At 42.1% G+C, this 17,500-nt stretch overlaps 1 protein-coding gene and 1 long non-coding RNA gene across 3 annotated transcripts in view; one reads left to right on the top strand and one right to left on the bottom strand.

The window, feature by feature from the left end:
- Nucleotides 1–17,500, bottom strand: part of ESRRG (estrogen related receptor gamma) — a 461,392-nt gene that overhangs the window by 353,985 nt on the left and 89,907 nt on the right. The window lies entirely within an intron of this gene.
- Nucleotides 1–17,500, top strand: part of LOC147022626 (uncharacterized) — a 52,722-nt gene that overhangs the window by 25,149 nt on the left and 10,073 nt on the right. The window contains exon 2 of the long non-coding RNA XR_015059820.1: nt 4,289–4,379. This is a non-coding gene — a long non-coding RNA (uncharacterized LOC147022626). The remainder of the gene's footprint in view (nt 1–4,288; nt 4,380–17,500) is intronic.

Consider the following 17,500-nt stretch of genomic DNA (forward strand, 5'->3'; position numbering starts at 1 on the left):
AACGTTATCAAAGCAATATACAAGTACCTTGACCCTCAGAACATAATGTAGTTATGCAAGAAACACGTTCTGGCAAAAGGGGAAAATGTGTGGTCAAACAAGATACACCTGCTGTTTCTGTCTTTGGTGTATCAGCAGCAAGGCAAAAATAAATGACAAAATGCATTACTTTTGCTTTAGGCCTGCACCAACAATGCAAAAACAATCTTTAAAATGTTGGACTTTTTCGTAGGCTTGTATTAACAAGGGAGTTTGTTTTTTAATGTGATACTTTTAGTTAGGTCTGTATTACCAAGGCAAAAAAAAAAAAAACAACTTTGTAAGATATCATACTTTTAGGTCAGCTTGTATCAACAAGGCAAAAATATACTATAAAATATTTTATACCTTTTAGGTCAGCAAGGCAAAAATTAATTTTGAAATGTTTCATACTTTAAGTTAGGCCTGTACTAACAAGGCAAAAATAAATCTTAAAATGGAATACTTTTAGTTAGGCCTGTATTACCAAGGCCAAAAACTTCAAAATGTAAGACTTTTAGTAAGGCCTGTTTTTAGATCCTCGTGGAGGATCTCTAAGTCTTACTCACGTTGTTGTTCTTCATCTTCTTCTTGTGGACTTTTTTGTTTCACAGCCTACAGTTTTCATCGAATTTCCTGAAACTTGGCATATATATGTAAAAATACCCTGCACATACAGTAACCATCTCCGATTTTGAAAATTCCTCCTAGAAAAAAAGTTATGACGTCAAAATATCTCCGCTAATGGCAATCGCCTAAAAAATTATCTCCGAAACTAGGCAAGCTTATTGAATTCTGTTTGCGGGAATCGAACAGGGCATTAGCAGAGATTAATTACCGCACATATGATACATCACTATGACGTGATATCAATTTTTATGATGTCATTCCTATTTTTTGACATTTTTGTTTCACAACCCAGAGTTTTCATCGGATCTTCGTGAAACTTGCCATGTATATGCAGAAAACCCACGCACAGGCAGTAACCATCTCCGATTTTGGAAATTCTTCCGAGAAAAAAAGTTGACGTCATAATATCGCCGCGAATGGAAATCGCCTATACCATTATCTCCGAAACTAGGCAAGCTGTTTGAATTTTGTTTGCGGGAATCAAGCCAGGCATTAGCACAGATAATTTATCACAAACCTGATACATCACAATGAAGTCATATTCGTTTTTATGACGTCATCATTAAGAGGACGAGGATCTTAGCTCATTTGAACTTGTTCTGTTTGTTTTTTAACTGTTTTATTTTTTTAAAATGTACGACGTTTGGCTGGGATGGGCCTGTAATAGTTTACAGCTTTAAATATTGTAATAGCTTTCTGTTATTTTATTAAGAGCTCTTTCTGCTCTTATGACCATAATTAAGAGCTTTCTGTGAACGAGAGGCTTCAGAATGAACTGATTTCATTTCATCGTACGGTGTTAGCAACTCCAGTTTAATGCTGTTTCTTGCACTCTTAAGTCTCATTTTGACAATAATATAACTCCTAAATGTTACAACGACAACACTTTCTATCAATGCACTTAATTGGCGAATCTACAAGTTTTCAGGTGGTTGTGCAATTCCTCCTAAAATATTCTCAGCAAAGTAAACATGGATGCCTGAGCTTCGTTAACTGCAAAGAAAACCTCTTCCTTTGGCGATAAATAAATGGAAGTGACTGACAAGGAACTAAACCCTGTGAAAAGAGAACATCAGGACAACAATTCATACTGTGGAAGACTCAAAGTTTCTCACACTCCAGGTATTTATGCAATACTTTGTTCTAATGCTCTCCACTGAACTAACTGTGGTTCAAGTAGTTTGGTTGGCAATATCGCAGTTGAGATGATCGAGTCGGCAGTGGATGTAAATGAACACAAGTCTGGAGACGGCAATGGTTCACGAGCGGTATTTGACGATGTAGATTGTTTCAGAAGTCAAGGATGAGACAATGTGATAATTTTTGACCAAGTTATAAAAATGACCAACATGATGTGGTACGGGTGACGGGTTATGAGCTGCAAAATGTCGAAAACCCGGTTTCGTTCAACAACTTTCAAAATTTGACCTTTGCATAACCTTTAAATGTCACAAAACAATGTTGTGGACATTAAAATAAGGAAACAGGATACGTGCTATAGCTTATTGGAGTTAGTTCGTCGAATAAGGTCGAAAACCCGGTTTGATTCCCACCACTTTGAAAATTTGACCTTTGTGAACTTTAAAAGTCAAAGGTCAAGGATTATGACCTTTGGTGCAAAACTTCCTCTGGAACATTCCAGGAACAATATAACGTCATATAGGCTATATGGCATTTTGCACTCCTCGGATTATCCATACTTTGATGAAATCAGCGTAAAAACAAACTTGAAGGGGGCGCCACGGGCAAGGTGTTCGAGAGAGAGCAAAATGGTTTCAAGACTTTAGGTGGGGATTGACCTCAAGATTATGCATAAAAAATATTGTCATCCTAGCTCTCAAAGTTTGGGCGGTCGTATGAATTTTATGTCAAAATTCACAATTTTCTAAGTTTGTGACCTTGTGACCTTGACCTTGGGACGAAAATGAAAAATCGAGCTCCGTGGGGCTATGCAGGTGCCATTGGGCTAACCAAATACCGAAACCCCTGCCAGATTCGACAAACCCCCTCGGAGAAGATGCAAATTGAAATCGGCTACCCCCTAAAAACACATGTTTTTTGGGCGTGGCTCCACCCATAATGGGCACACCAGGACCATTCTCAGGAAAACACAACTAGATCATGATATAAACCTCCCACCAAAATTTTATCAGGATTGGATCAAAACCCACGGAGCTATGATCGGGACAGACAGACAGACAGACAGACAGACAGACAGACACACACCAATAACGAATATAGTGGTCACTTACTTTTTCGTGAACCAATGATTGGGAGGCTTTTTCCTGAAGATGCGAAACAATTGACTTCAAGTCCTTATCAAAGTTGACCCTCATAACACCTGTACTATCTTTGCTATTGTACCTTGTTTGAGGACAAAAAGTTTGTGACGCATTGCATTTTAAAAGCAGGTGCCCTGTGGCAATGAAGATTTGAAATATCGTCGCATGCTGTGTTAGGATGAATTGGCTTGGCAGTAAAACATGTCATGTTTATGAACATTATTAGTTAAACATATTAATCCACTAATGATGCATCCTCAGACGATCTCAGTGATCTGATAAAGTTCCAGAATAACCGTATTCCTGTTGATCAATTTTCCACCTCACTGCATCAAATTTGTTGATGACAATCCAGCGTTAATGTCTAAATGCCACTTTGTTTCACGTACGCTAAGCAAATTATCATAGCAGGCCAACTGCAATGCCCAGCCTGTGTTTGTGAAGCTGATAATTCAATAACAAGCAGGTGTGATTAACAGAAATCAATAAAGCTAATTGTAATGTCATTGCAATGCATACATTTGATTGATGATCATAACACATACTCGCGAAGGTTTTTTTCAATGCTTTCACTTTGCAAATGCAACGTCTTACAGAGATATATTTGCTGCGAAACATTATCTATCACAATAATGATGTCAATTTTCCTAAACCCTTTTAGCCACACAGAACCTGCCAGGTTCCCAACGTTGCCAGCGTAATGCAAGGCTCACATGACTTTTACATTTGCTTAATGCCAACTTGGACACAATGTTGTTCACTGACATAACCGAAAGCTCTATCTCGGGCAACTGTGCAGATTACATTTGCCTGCCAACCATCCATCCAGCCATCAGTGCCAAAAATAACTGCTCCATGATGTTCCATGTAGCAAGTGGAAAGTCTATGATGTCATAGTTGTGCTTGCCAATAAGCCTTGGTTCTCTGCACTGAAATATCCTAAAACAGGCAGGCTCTGCTTAACTCTGGAGACCAAGCACTTACTAAAAGGGAAATTAAATGGAATGCAAGAGGTCGATAAAATAAATTAGTGTGGCAGTGCACTGTTCAATTTGGGGGGGAAAGTGAAAAAGTTAGAGGAGGGAAAGCAGTGGGAATGCCAGACAAAGTGAGAAATAGTTGAAGACCAGTTTGTGACAGCATTGTATATACAATATACACAATATATATGTATATATATATATATATATATATATATATATATATATATATATATATATATATATAATATACTCGCAGGGTATGCTTACACATTGTGTAAGCATATGAACCATGCTTCCCCATTGACTCGGGTTGCTCACCTACATTTGATTTTTCATTCACTAATTTTTCTCATAAATTCATATTTTCATTTTCAGATGCTTTCCGACAGTTCTACGATTTTTCCTGGTGTATCAGCTTCGATGTCCATCGGCACACAAAATTTCAGCTTTCTACGTCACCCAGAAGGTACCGATCTTTAATATCAGTCAATGAGTTAGTAAGTGAGTGAGTCAGTCAGTCAGTCAGTGGTTAGAAAGAGCTTGATATATTAGAAGATATATACAAAGAGAAAGACCCACCCACATCTCTCACCGTTGAATGGAGGGAAGAGCCAATCAGCTCTCACCTCATCGACTACACCCAAGTGGCTAAGATTATATAAATGATTGACCCCTCCCACACTCCTCTAGCCCAAGTAACTGCATAAAGCCACCCAAGAAGACTTAAACAAGGTAAGTGTTAACGCTGTTTCGAATCCTTCCCAGAGTTCCTCAGCAACTATAAAGCCATTCACACAAAGTACACACATGACAATCCCAATGATATACACCCCCTCAGCTGCCGGACCTGTTTCATCATCAGTTTCATCATCCTAACATCAGTGAAGATTTGCCAATAAGTGATGTGTGTGTGTATATATATATATATATATATATATATATATATATATATATATATATATATATATATATATATATATATATATATATATATATATATACATAGATATAATCTGATAGTCCAGTCGAAAGTAAACTCTGTACTCTGTGCTGCCAAAGCAGCCTTACAGCAAGGATTATAATGAGTGGTTTGCCATTGTCTTCTCAGTGCCAGTCATGGCATGAATTTATAATTTGTTCAGGGTGCTGGTTCAGGGTCATGAGTAAACTCACCGACTCTTAGCAAAAGGACACTGTGGGATCTTTAATGTCCACCACCTCATGCTGGCAGAACAGACGTCACGTTTAACGTCCATCCGAGGGATGGCACACACATCGATGTATCGCCCTACCTGCGAGACACCAAGATGAGAGCTTTTAGCTGGGTCGGGATTCATACCCAGGCTAGACAGCTCAGAGGAAAGTGTGATTACCTCTCTGGTATCAAGTCAGCATAAAAACACATATATATCCATGCACATCATTACTTCTGTCTCCATTTGTTTCTGTCGCATTTGCTTTTTCAATTACATTAAGAGGAAAATGCACCTTTTGTCCAAACTATTCCATTGTATGGATGGTGCAAGTAATGCATAGGAAAGTTGGCATCACACTGGTTTGGTGTGTCCAGTTCCACATGCCAAAAGAACGAGCTTTAAAATAAATTATTCAATCAATCATTACAGTTTTGTCATTGCAGAATGAAAAACTAATCTTGATCATGATGCGTGGTGTTGATCTGCATCGGCAGGCAGATATAGAACAATGGATTAAATCAACAAGACGTTGCTCGAGGTATGCCAACCACAATGGGAAGGAGAACCTTATGTTTCGTGCGTTCACCCTCTTTTGTTCAGATGAAGGGTTAACACCTGAAGCGACAGGTTCTCCTTGCTTCCCACGACAGTTAGCACACCTCAATCAACATTCTGTTGATTTAATCCATTGTAGTTTCGTCATTGTTTGCATTCGTAATATTCTCTGTGAACTATAATATCTGACAATAAGTTGTAGCTCAATATAAACAACAGTCACACTGTATGCTATGCTCTTCTTCTGCTCCCTTGAGCATTTATTCTTGTTCTTCCTTTTCATATGCAGCACACGGCTGCAAGCAGCATCAATGGCTGAACGCGCTGCTGTGACGCTGATGCAACGCCCTCTGGAGGTTAGAGTAGGAATTTGTCATTTGTTCTTGGTGCCGGCGATAGCTCACCTACTCTTCGCGAAGGACAACATGGGATATTTAATGTCCACCGACTAATGTCGGCAGACGAGACATCCGTTTACCGTCCGTCCGAGGGACAGCACATTCATTGATGAATCGCCCTGCCTGCGAAACACCAGGACAGTTTATAGCTGAGTCGATATTTGAATCCAGGCTCCACAGTTCAGATTATAATGATAGAATTATTTTCAATAAAAATAGTAACACCAGTAAACGATAAATGCAATATGATTGCTGAATATTTATCTCCTCTGAAGGATAACGTCTCCAAAATTCTCCACCTTTATGTCCGTGACAAATGAATTGATCTGGATTGTTGTATAAACACTGTCAGACATCATTCACAAGCCATTCCAGCATTAGGGAAGAATAAAGAAACATCGTTAGCAATTGTCCTCCTTTCTGCAAAAAGCATTGCACGTGTCATTTCCAGATTGTTACGTCCAGACTTTCAATATGGGACCAACATAACTGTTTTGAGATGGTTACCATCGAAAACATAGGATTCATTTTTCAATTGCAGGATGGTCAAGTGAAACCTTCGCTTTGATGCATAATGCCAGAAGTAAAGAGGCCAAAATATCTCTGAGAGGTCTGTTCCAAATGATTGATGGCTCCAGAGCCAGACATCAAAGGCCTAAAGGTGACAGATGTTCCCTGTTTGTTGTTCTAGATTTTCATGTCGAAGGAGGAGGGTGATGTGGGTGACATGTTCCACTTGCTTCAACCCACATTTGGCCCATGAGCATTGACAATCGGCCCTGGAATTAGCGTTGCCCCGCAGAACAAAGCGCGGAACCGGTCGGGACGTGCGGCTCGCGCATGGCCGTCCGTGCGGTGGGTCCCATCCGTGCCTCTCTGCTCCGAGTCCTGCAATTAATCTCCCGCAGCATCGAGCCTGCCTCGTAATTAATCACGTCCCCGTGTGCAGAGCCCCGCAGCTATGTGCTGTGCCGTGCCCGCTTTGCCAGCCACATGAGAGAGAAAACCGGCATTTGGAAGCGGCTTCCTCAATGCCCAGCAGGTCCCTCTGCAGCATGTTGTTTAGCTCCGTGATTCCGGATTAGGACTAAAGAAATTGGGAAAAAAATAAGATTTGTTCGTTGGGTATGTGAGGATTTCCTCCATCAGAGGATTTGTGCAAGCGAGACCATGTGGTCTGTGCGAGACCAAGTCAATGTTGGAGAACGGGGTCCGTTTGGTAGTGCGTCTGTCCTGGAGCGTGAATTCCTGTAACTTGGGGTCTGTACTTGAGTGTGGGATCTGCTCGACGTCACGGGTTCTCCATTAAAATACAGTCTTCGCTCGAGCATCGGATTGGGGGCGGTTATCACTTCTTGAGAATCTCAGCAGCAGGATATCACCGCAGGCAATGAATGAAACCAGGCAGTTCAGCCTGCATCGAGAATTAGTCAAACATTTTACAAGGCAATAATAATCTTGACACTATTGTAATAAGACGCCATATTTTAAAAACTATGACAAATCCGGAATTTGTCTGTCAAATCACAATGATAAGTCGTTCAGGATGTCCAAGGCTCAAAACAAACCTTCCCCTGGAACAATACGACTCAGGTGAACACAAAAATAAGAAAAATGGACATGAAAATTAGAATATAACATTGAGAAATGTCTGTGATTAGTGAAATTCAATTAATTGCAAAGAAGAAAACCGATTCGAGTGAAAATTCAATAGGTAATTGTAAAAGTCATATCTCAAGGCCTGCGCCTCCTCAATTGTCATTCCACCTGATTTGCGATCGATACGAATAAAGTACACGGCATCAGAATCTGGTGCGACTCCTATAATAATGCATTGATACGCGCAGTATTTCTTTATTTTATCTGCACCGAAACCATCAGCACGGGCACAGGTGCATGCTTTATGAAGGTACTAAAACGAACCCACAGAGCGAGGGGGATATAATACACAAGCTGGAATAAGGCATCGCCTTTTCTTCACTGAAGAGCATCCATACACCCTCGATACCCCTGCGCGCTCATATTAATAACACGGGTTCATTCTATGACCACATAACATTACCCAAAATAAATTGCACGTCAGCGCGATGGCTTCGTTGCTGCTTATCACAAAATTTATACCGTCATTCAGGTGCTGCTAGCATTAGTTGCCGAAAATGAAAATACAATTTGAAAAGCAATTTTTGCTGCTGAGAAAGTGTATATCATTGCTCGCTGGAGCCCCTGGTAAGATTAGACAATAATTGGTGAGTGTTTGTAGGCATTCCCAAACTTTCAGCTCGTGCTGACCCACGGCCAATCATCCAAGGAGAGAGAACCTCGGCAGAGTGTCAGTGATCTTAAGTTTATTTGGAGGAAATGAGGAGGGTGTGGGGGGGGGGGAGGTGGGGTAATTGTTTTTTTTTTGTGCAAATTTTTCTGAATATTACAGCAGAGGTTTCACCTTTACATCCGGACACTGTTAGAACCTTACATTGCTAGGTGTTAGGATTCAAACCTTACAAAATTGGGATATACACCTGCCACTACGATGCTTTATATTACACTGTTCAAAGAGGAACCTTGAACTGTTGTGGTTGCAAATATTGCACAATGAAATGTCATACCTTACATTGTAAAGTACTTACTTAGTGTCTTCAAAGTGTTACTACTCCAACCTTACAAGCTCTAAAGGTAATGACATGACAGGTTGCCAAAGAGTCTGGGGGTATCACCACTGCCCATCCATCCATCAATCCATCAATTGGGACCACAATGTGTACAGAGCGTCAGTGCTGCCGAAGCAGCGAAGCAGTCTCCTGGGCTATTGGGCACAATCCTGGAAGGGTCGCCACTCCGACGCAGGATACTCAAATTGCTCAATCATCCCAGCAAGCTGGTACTCGTGTTGCTGACCTCGGAAGAATGACAGGCTGAATCAACCCCACCTGGTAATAATTCAACAGCCAAGCAGGATTTGAACTCAGGACCCTCGGATCCCAAGCCCACCACCATCACCATTAAACCAACACCAAGCATACAACTGCCCATGTTGAGGTGAAAACACAAGGGTCTTCCTTGATGGGGATATGATGCAACCGAACTGATTGGAAATGTCATCACCAGATGCTAACTTGGGACAACAACTATCAAAGAACCAATCAGGCCAAAAGGAAAACAAGGTGGCCGTCAGTTGTGCCAACTTCTGCTACCTCGACTGTGTTCCGGAAACAACCAGAGAGCTGAGATGGCCGAGTCTGTTATTTTCGATCTTCAGCAGCCAAGAGAAGGATGCACCTCTGGCCAGACAATGCTACAAACAGTCAGAACGTGCAGGAAGCTTCGGGAATTTTCAATCACTGCTAGCTTGGGTTGAAATTAGAACCCATCAATTATTCAACCCAGGGGCGAAACACAATGCTTTTTTCCATTGAGCCAGCATGAAGGCCTCCCCTGGTGGGAATGAAAAATGAATTAGTGCAAAATTAATTAGTCAGTCTGACAAGTAAGTGACATTTCATCAACGGGCAGCTGTGACAGAAACACCTGGCGTCTGGACAAGCCATCTGAATGTGCAGCTTTCCTGCTGCGGGAGCTCCTCCAGATTTTCACGATTCTCATGCCGCCGGTCTGCCATTCCTTCGCTCATAAAATCGACCTCTCAAATTTGTGTTCCGTCATTAGAGCAACTTTCACTTTAATGCAAACCTTATTATCCTTCTCAAAGTTATCTCCAAAGTTGAATCGAGTCTCGTCGGCATCCAACGCCCGACAGATGACCTGCCAAAAGCAGGATTCCTCCCATCAACCATAGAACCTGCACTCTAATCAAGAAAATATCGTTCCACTCGGACCTTTTTTTGCCCAAGACAAGTGCGGTCATCCAAATTGAGAGAGTGGCATGATAACAAAGGCGAGTGACAATGGAAGACCGAGAAGAGCTGGATCTCGTTTCAAAAAAAGTCACGCTTCATGTAAAAATGGTCTTCGCTCTCCTTTTAGTTGTTTACAGTATGTAGTTGTGTAACATTCGGAGACCCATCACGGTTGGGAGGGGGGGCTCTTTGCATGATTTACTGATTACAAGGTCCACAGATGAGTCGCGGGGTAAAATGATGTCCTCCGCTAAGCCTGTCACTTACTCAGATAGCCTGCTGGTACTTGTTTTTGAAAAAGCCCCATTTATGACTGAAACTGCTACAAGGCAGACTCGTAACAACCTGCAGCCCCAAAATTCCTGTTTGCATCCGATCCACAGGTCCAATGCTGTCATCGTGTGACACGCGGCCGTATCATTGCGGCAAAATGCCTTCAAAATGTTCCACATGCTTTGCACATCCCTTTTGTATTCCTCTCACTTTATTCACTGAACATTCATTTCAAGAATACGAATTTCACCCCAATTTTGCAGATGCACAATGGAGTCATTCTTCCCGACAGGTTCATGACTGTGATCTCAAATCATGTTCAGCAAGATGTCGGAAAGGTTCGATACAAGATAAAAGCAAGATTGTATGTAAGATAACAGCAAGGTCTTATTAATGATAAACCAAAGGGTTCGTTGAACAATTTCCTTTCCTCTCTTGAAAACATGTTTGTACTCCATGATTGCTCAAAACATTGGGAACGATTAACCAGCTTTGAAGATATTTGAAGAATTGTTAATCTCTCCCTTACCCTGTGAGAACCATACATATGGCCATGCGATCTCCAAAACTTCACTCGAACCTCCTGTCACTTGTAAACCCAATCCTGAAATCGTTCCCCTAAGTCTCAGTCTCAGTCTCAGTCTCAGTCTCAGCCTCTCTCCTCTCTCTCTCTCCTCCCTCTCTCCTCTCATCCATTCACTTTCTCTTTCTTTTACAGATTATATTCCTTATAATCCCAATGCTTCCCCCATACACATGCATTAGGTAAGCAGCATATAAGTAAGCAATCAAAAGGAAGACCAAGAAAGAACCCGAAGAAGTAAAGAGTAAAGATGGAGTCATCAGGAGGAACCTGGATAGGATTCGGGTTTCAGCCGCTACTCCACAATCCTCAAACCCATCGAGGCACAGCCAAGTGAGCCTTACAGAAAATTTTCTGCAAGAATTTAATTCTCCTTGGAGAGATAGAAAACAAAAGAGATAAATAGAGAGGAAAAAAAGATGAAAGAGAAGAAAAAAACAAGAGTTAGAAGGAAAAGAGAATTGTGGGAAAAAAAAATATTAGAAGGAAATGTGAAAGAAACAAACAATAAAGATGTCAGGAAGAAGTCATGCAGATCGATTTCAACAGTTCCTCCCCAGGCTCAAATGCAGCTGTGGGTGCAAACTACCAGAGGTCCATAATCCAAAATCCAAACCCTTCAGGACCATACTCTGTCCAGAGCATCAGCGCTCCTGGGCTATTGGGCACAATACTGGACGGGTCACCAGTCCAATGCAGGATAATCAAATGGCTCAATCATCCCAGCAAGCTGGTACTCATTTTGCCAACCTCAGAAGGATGACAAGGTGAGTCAACCCCACCTGGTATTAATTCAACATCTGAGCAGGATTTGAACTCAGGACCCTATGATCCCAAGGCCACCACCCGAACCATTAAGCCAACACCAGGAATCGAGGACCATAAGTCAGTGAATAAATGCCCCCATCATTCCTTGCAAAAACCTTAACGTGATTTACATGTCTTCATTAAGGTCCAAATGTACATTGTTAAAAACACCAATATTATCGCACTCCATTGATGTCCATTGGACAAAATCACCAGGACGTATGCCTGGTGTTGGCTTAATGCTTAGGGTAGTGGGCTTGGGATCCTAGGGTCCTGAGTTCAAATCCCGCTCAGCTGTTGAATTAACACCAGGTGGGGTTGACTCTGCCTGTCATCCTTCCGAGGTCGGCAAAATGAGTGCCGGCATGCTGGTATACTGTGTCGGAGTGGCGACCCGACCAGGATTGTTCCCAATAGCCAAGGAGACTGCTTCGGCGGCACCAACGCTCTGCACAGAGTATGGTCCTAATGGATGGATGGACCAGGACGTTGATTGAGGTATGCCAACCGCCGTGGGAAACGAGTTGAAGTTGTCGTTTTTGCTGTTAACCCTTCTCGCTCCTCGCTTCCCATGGTGGTTTGCATCCCTGTATCGACGTTCTCTCAATTCCATCCATTGTTCTATCTGTCCACCGACGCAGATAGACAATAGGCCTCTACGAGCAAGACTAGTTCTTCATTCAACTGATGTTGAAACCAAGAACTTGCAAAAAACAAAATTACTTCCCCTGACGTCTTGTGTCGTTTACTCAACCAAAACCGACATTGTCCGAGGTAAGACGTTCTCTCTCAAACGTTACTCCATTTACCAAAATCCAACGACATTAATGTGAAAATAAAATTGCACATCCTTACTCGACAGCCTACCTTTATTTAGCAGACGCAAAGTGTTTCAAGACCATTGTGAGAAGAAAACTACCTAGAATCATGATCCGTGCAAACGGTACGTATCGTTCATACGTCTTTTGTCCCATTTAGCAAGGCAGGAATTATTTTAAGATTTCGGCAGCTCATTATTAGGATTACTTCCTCTGACTGTAGAGATAATTTGTGGCATTTTTGGGGTATATAAGCTTTTTCTGCAAGCCCTCCAGCACGTGAGTTCGAACCCACTTCTGCAAATTGAATCTCGTTATGGTTCGCTCTATTCCGCAAGGATCACAAAGCTACGTTTGCGTAGACTCGAAAATATAATTTGTTGGCTAGGGAGAGGAGAAAGTGGGAGGGAGGTATATTTTAGGGTTCGGGAAGGTGGCACAAAGTGCATTGTTATCAAGGTGAAAAAAAAAAACAATAAATCATTGGATGTGGTTAGTTGACGGTTAAACATGAATTTTACTTCTTCATGAATTTACAATATACTTACACTCTTTTTTGTGTGTGTGTGTGTGTGTAAGTTTATCTTTTTAATTTAAATAGCTCATGACTTTTAATGCCTCACGAAGCCTGCGATGTGAACTTGGAACAATTATCCCTCACGACTGGAAGCCCTCATTACGAAAAGCGGACGAGGTTTTGTTTGGGCCTTGGCAAAACATTTGCTACAATTAAAAGTCATGGGTGGCGAGACATTATTAGACAAATTAAAATCCTTTTTATCGCATGCATTTCCAATTGTGATAATTAATACGTTGTGAGCAACCGTTACTTCAAATCGAACAGCAAGCATACCTTCACTGCAACAAGCTGTCCAACCAGATGCAACAACTACTCGTATCAATGTTTGTCTCAAGCATAAAATATGATAAACCTCCTGACATGGCCTCATCACTTCAGTAACAAAAGTGAGATAATTAGCAAGCAGTTAAATCCTGCTCCGGAGTCACAGGCCGCAAGAAGTCCCACCATTTGGGAACTCTCTCTGATTAATAAACCAGTTGTTATCCTCTTTACTTTTTATTTTTTTTATTTTTTACAGGATCTAAGGCTCGTAATGGGGCTGACGCGCGCACATACACACACACACACACACACACACACACACACACACACACACACACACACACACACGACTGTTAGACAAGACAAACACAGCCAATGAGCTTGGGGGAAGTGCCGTCACTTCCGGTGGCTCTCTGAGTACCAGCTACATAAACAACAACGTCACCGCATTTCTCACCACACTCAGCAGGACATTTCCAAAGGAGGACTTTCCTCCTCCAGATGGATGCCAACCTATGTAGTGGGGCAGATAACAGCAATTTTTGAGAGGAATCATGCAAATGATGATACAAGCATAAAATTTGGCACATTTGTTCTCCAGGGGATTCTAATCAAATCTGCCTGATTGGCCATTTGAAAATCCAAATTTTGAAAAATTTTAAGAAAAAAAAATTCAAAAAAGTCAAGATCACGAATCAATGTTGGATGCTGGCTGAGATTGGTGAATGTTTCAGAAACATCATCAAAGACGTTCCAAGTCTGCCATGCAGTTTTCTTCCCTTTACCGCGAAAGGCAGACACGACGTCACATCCAGTGAACGCATGGAAGTATGGGATCCCTCGAGCTTTCTCAGGCCCTATTGTAGAAACTACCTCATGGACTGGAATCCATCGCACCTTGGCTCCTTGGCCAAAGGCAATCCACATGTTCTCAAGACAGGGTTCCTGTAAGGATGGCAGTACAGATATTGCTATGACTAGTACGTCCATGTCATTAGCCTTGATGATAATGGACTTGCTACCATCCGTCGTTGCATACCTGGTGTGTACAAATATTCGAGTGTCAGCTTCTTCATGACAACATGGAGACACAGCATCCAGTGACTTCCTTGTGTTGCTAATGGCATCTTCTCCTTTTGTGACAATGACTGTGCTTGTCGTCTGTGCTTCACACATCTTTTCCGCAAGGAAGTGAAACAGCTCAGTCTTGTTGCTGTCATCTCGAAGAAAGCTTCTCCAGTTACTTGGGGTCTTACTGGTTCCTGTCATTCTTCTTCTGATTCCTTGCCCCCTTTTCGACCTTGCCTCGGACTTCAGACTTGACTTCTTGTACACATCAAACACTACGTCCACCCTCTCGTACCTGGCACCATAGGATTCCACCTTTGGGATGATGTCTTCTTTAGCATAGCCATCAAATATCTTTGAAGTGCGTGGAGGTAGGGCATTGATAAGTGCTGATCCATCAATGATGACTGCATCTCCCCTTGGTTCTCTGTCTGGGATGTTCACTTGCGCTTCAAGAATTTCAGCCAGCTGTGACTTCAAATTTTTTTGAAGTTTTTCTGTTTTCAAATTTTTCAAAATTTGGATTTTCAAATGGCCAATCAGGCAGATTTGATCAGAAATCACTGCAGAACAGAAATGCCAAATTTGATGCTTGTATCATAATTTGCACGATTTTTCTACGATCTACTACATTAATGTGGATTGTCCGTGCTCCATCCTTTTAAATGCTGAACTTCAAGCAAGGAAGCAGCACAGACCATTTTGAAGTCGTTGGTACGACTCGGCCAGGGTTTGAACTGCCGACCTCCCAGACTGGAGCGGACACATGACACAAACGAGTCTGGTCATTACACCGCGTATAACTTGTTTTGACTATTTAATCGAATTCTAGACATTCACAAAACAATATGTATCATTGTGCTTCTTCATAACATCTACAAAAAACACGAGGTTTCAAAATGTCCCTCCTCCCTCCCCCATGATCCTGCATCATTGAAACTTATCCAATTTCCAACCATTGTTTGACATTATTCTCAGGTTGGGGGCGAGGGGGTGGGGTATGAGAGGGAGTCTCTTGGTGCCATTTTAGGAGCAGTCATGTGTTTAGCTCTGAAATATTTGTAAAGGCAAACGTTTAAGACTTTCACAAAATATAAAGTGCCGAGACCTCATTCCCACTATAAGAGGTAATACCATCATGCTAAAAAACATAAACAAGAGCTTATAGGTTTGTTTTCAGTTTAAATTTAGCAAATGTACCATAAGCAATGCTCAAACAATGAGTGTACACTCAATGCTGTCAAGGAGTTTCAAGGCCTACAAGGCATTTGTAATGAGCTCCAGGCCAATGACTTTCCTTATTGGATGAAACTCTGTATCCCATCTCATACCCCTCCATCCTATAGAGATCAAAACATTCACCATCATTGGTATAATGCACTCGTGCTGAGGCACAATACAAGGCCTGCAGTTCTCCGATAAGAGAAGAGTTAATGATCTCTCAGTATTCTACCATATTCTTCCATATCTTATCAGGTCTTACAGCTCAAGCATGTTCAGAAGTACACTTTCCCTATCCTTACTGTGATGCACCTATCCATCTGGTATTTCGTCATCGATGGCTGAGGAAAAATGCTACAGTTGGAACTATAGTGAATGAGAGTAGCACTCTCATATACTACAGTTGATAGCAGGTCCTACAGCAGTAGTCAGCAGAGAATTACTACAGGAAAGGAATGCCTGGGGGACTTTTAAGTCCAAGCCATCTGCTAACCTCTCGTCCTACCCTGACCCCTACCAAATCCCCCAACATTTTTCTAGGTAGCTTGTCCCCCAGGTTTGCCTGGGGGATGGAGCAATACTCCATCTTATGGCATTGCTTATGGCATCTCCTTATGGCATCTCCATCCAAAAATAAAATCTTATGGAGCAATGCTCTGGCATACAAATGACATGGCCTGTCCCTCTAAGTTGAGCAGATGTAATGAACGCCTCAACACTAGGCATCTCAGCTGAACTTTGGTGTTGTGGACCCGATCTTGCCACTTAATTCCCAGAAGCTGCCGCAGGTGTTTCAGTTGCAAGCTGGTATGTTTACTAATGCGGCACCTGCAGAGAGTCACAGCTTCCACTGAGTCCAGAAGTGCAGTCAGCTCCACAGCACGATATACATTGTCCTAAGTTGTAGTTATGATGCCGTGCTGGGACCAGAGATGTTTGGACAAGCTTCCAAAAGCTTTTGGCGTTGTCTGCATGTGTGGTGCGACCTCTGCATCAAGTGATTGGTCATATGATACCGTACTCCCAGGCCATGCGAAGGTGTTAACACATCTGAGCGCTTCTCCATTGACAAAGACTTCAGATTGGACATTAGTATCAATGTTATGTCTAAAGGTTGGCTGAAAGAGAAGTTCAGTTTTGCTGGTGTTAATTTGGAATCCAAATTGTTTTGCCGCAGTTGCAAAACGAGTTGTGATTTCTTGGATATCCCTGGGTGAATAGGCAACTAGGGCTGAATTGCCAGCAAGCAGAAGTTCGCTTACATTTTCTTCAGGCATTTTGGTGTTGGCACACAGTCTGGCAAGGCTGAATCGTTTTGCAGTATTTCTGGTACGGATATAGATTCCAGAGCTGAGATTCTGTGACATGCTGGTGAGGACTCCAGTTTGGAACATGGTAAACAGAGTGTGTGTGTGTGTGTGTGTGTGTGTGTGTGTGTGTGTGTGTGTGTGTGTGTGTGTGTGTGTGTGTGTGTGTGTGTGTGTGTGTGTGTGTGTGTGTGCTAACACACAACCCTGCTTCGCTGTAGAGCATATGTCAAATAAGTGAGTGACATTGCCTGCCGCAAAGACTCTGTCAGTCACCCCATCGTGGAACTCTTTGATGATTTTTACGAAATGGTCTGGACCAGCCATAGATCTTGAGGATATTCCAGAGGGTGTCCCTGTCCACCATGTGGAATGCTTTTGAAAACTCAACAAATACTACACATAAGTCACGAGGTTGTTCTATGGCTTTTTCTTGCAGTTGCCTAGGAGTGACGATAACATTATTGCTTGATCGTCCAGGACGGAAGCCACGCTGACTTTCAGGGAGAATGCGTTCCGAGATGATTTTCAATTGATTCAGGAGGATTTGGGCTCGAGATTTTCCAGCAAAATACAGGATGGATATGCCATGATGGTTTGAGCAGTGTACTCGATCCCTTTTACATCTGTGGAATGCTTTGATGAGTGGGTCCTTGTCGTCCT

This window comes from Eptatretus burgeri, chromosome 7 (assembly GCF_056783735.1).
Source record: "Eptatretus burgeri isolate ZD-2024b chromosome 7, Ebu_testis_v1, whole genome shotgun sequence".
In the NCBI taxonomy this organism is placed as follows: Eukaryota; Metazoa; Chordata; class Myxini; order Myxiniformes; family Myxinidae; genus Eptatretus; species Eptatretus burgeri.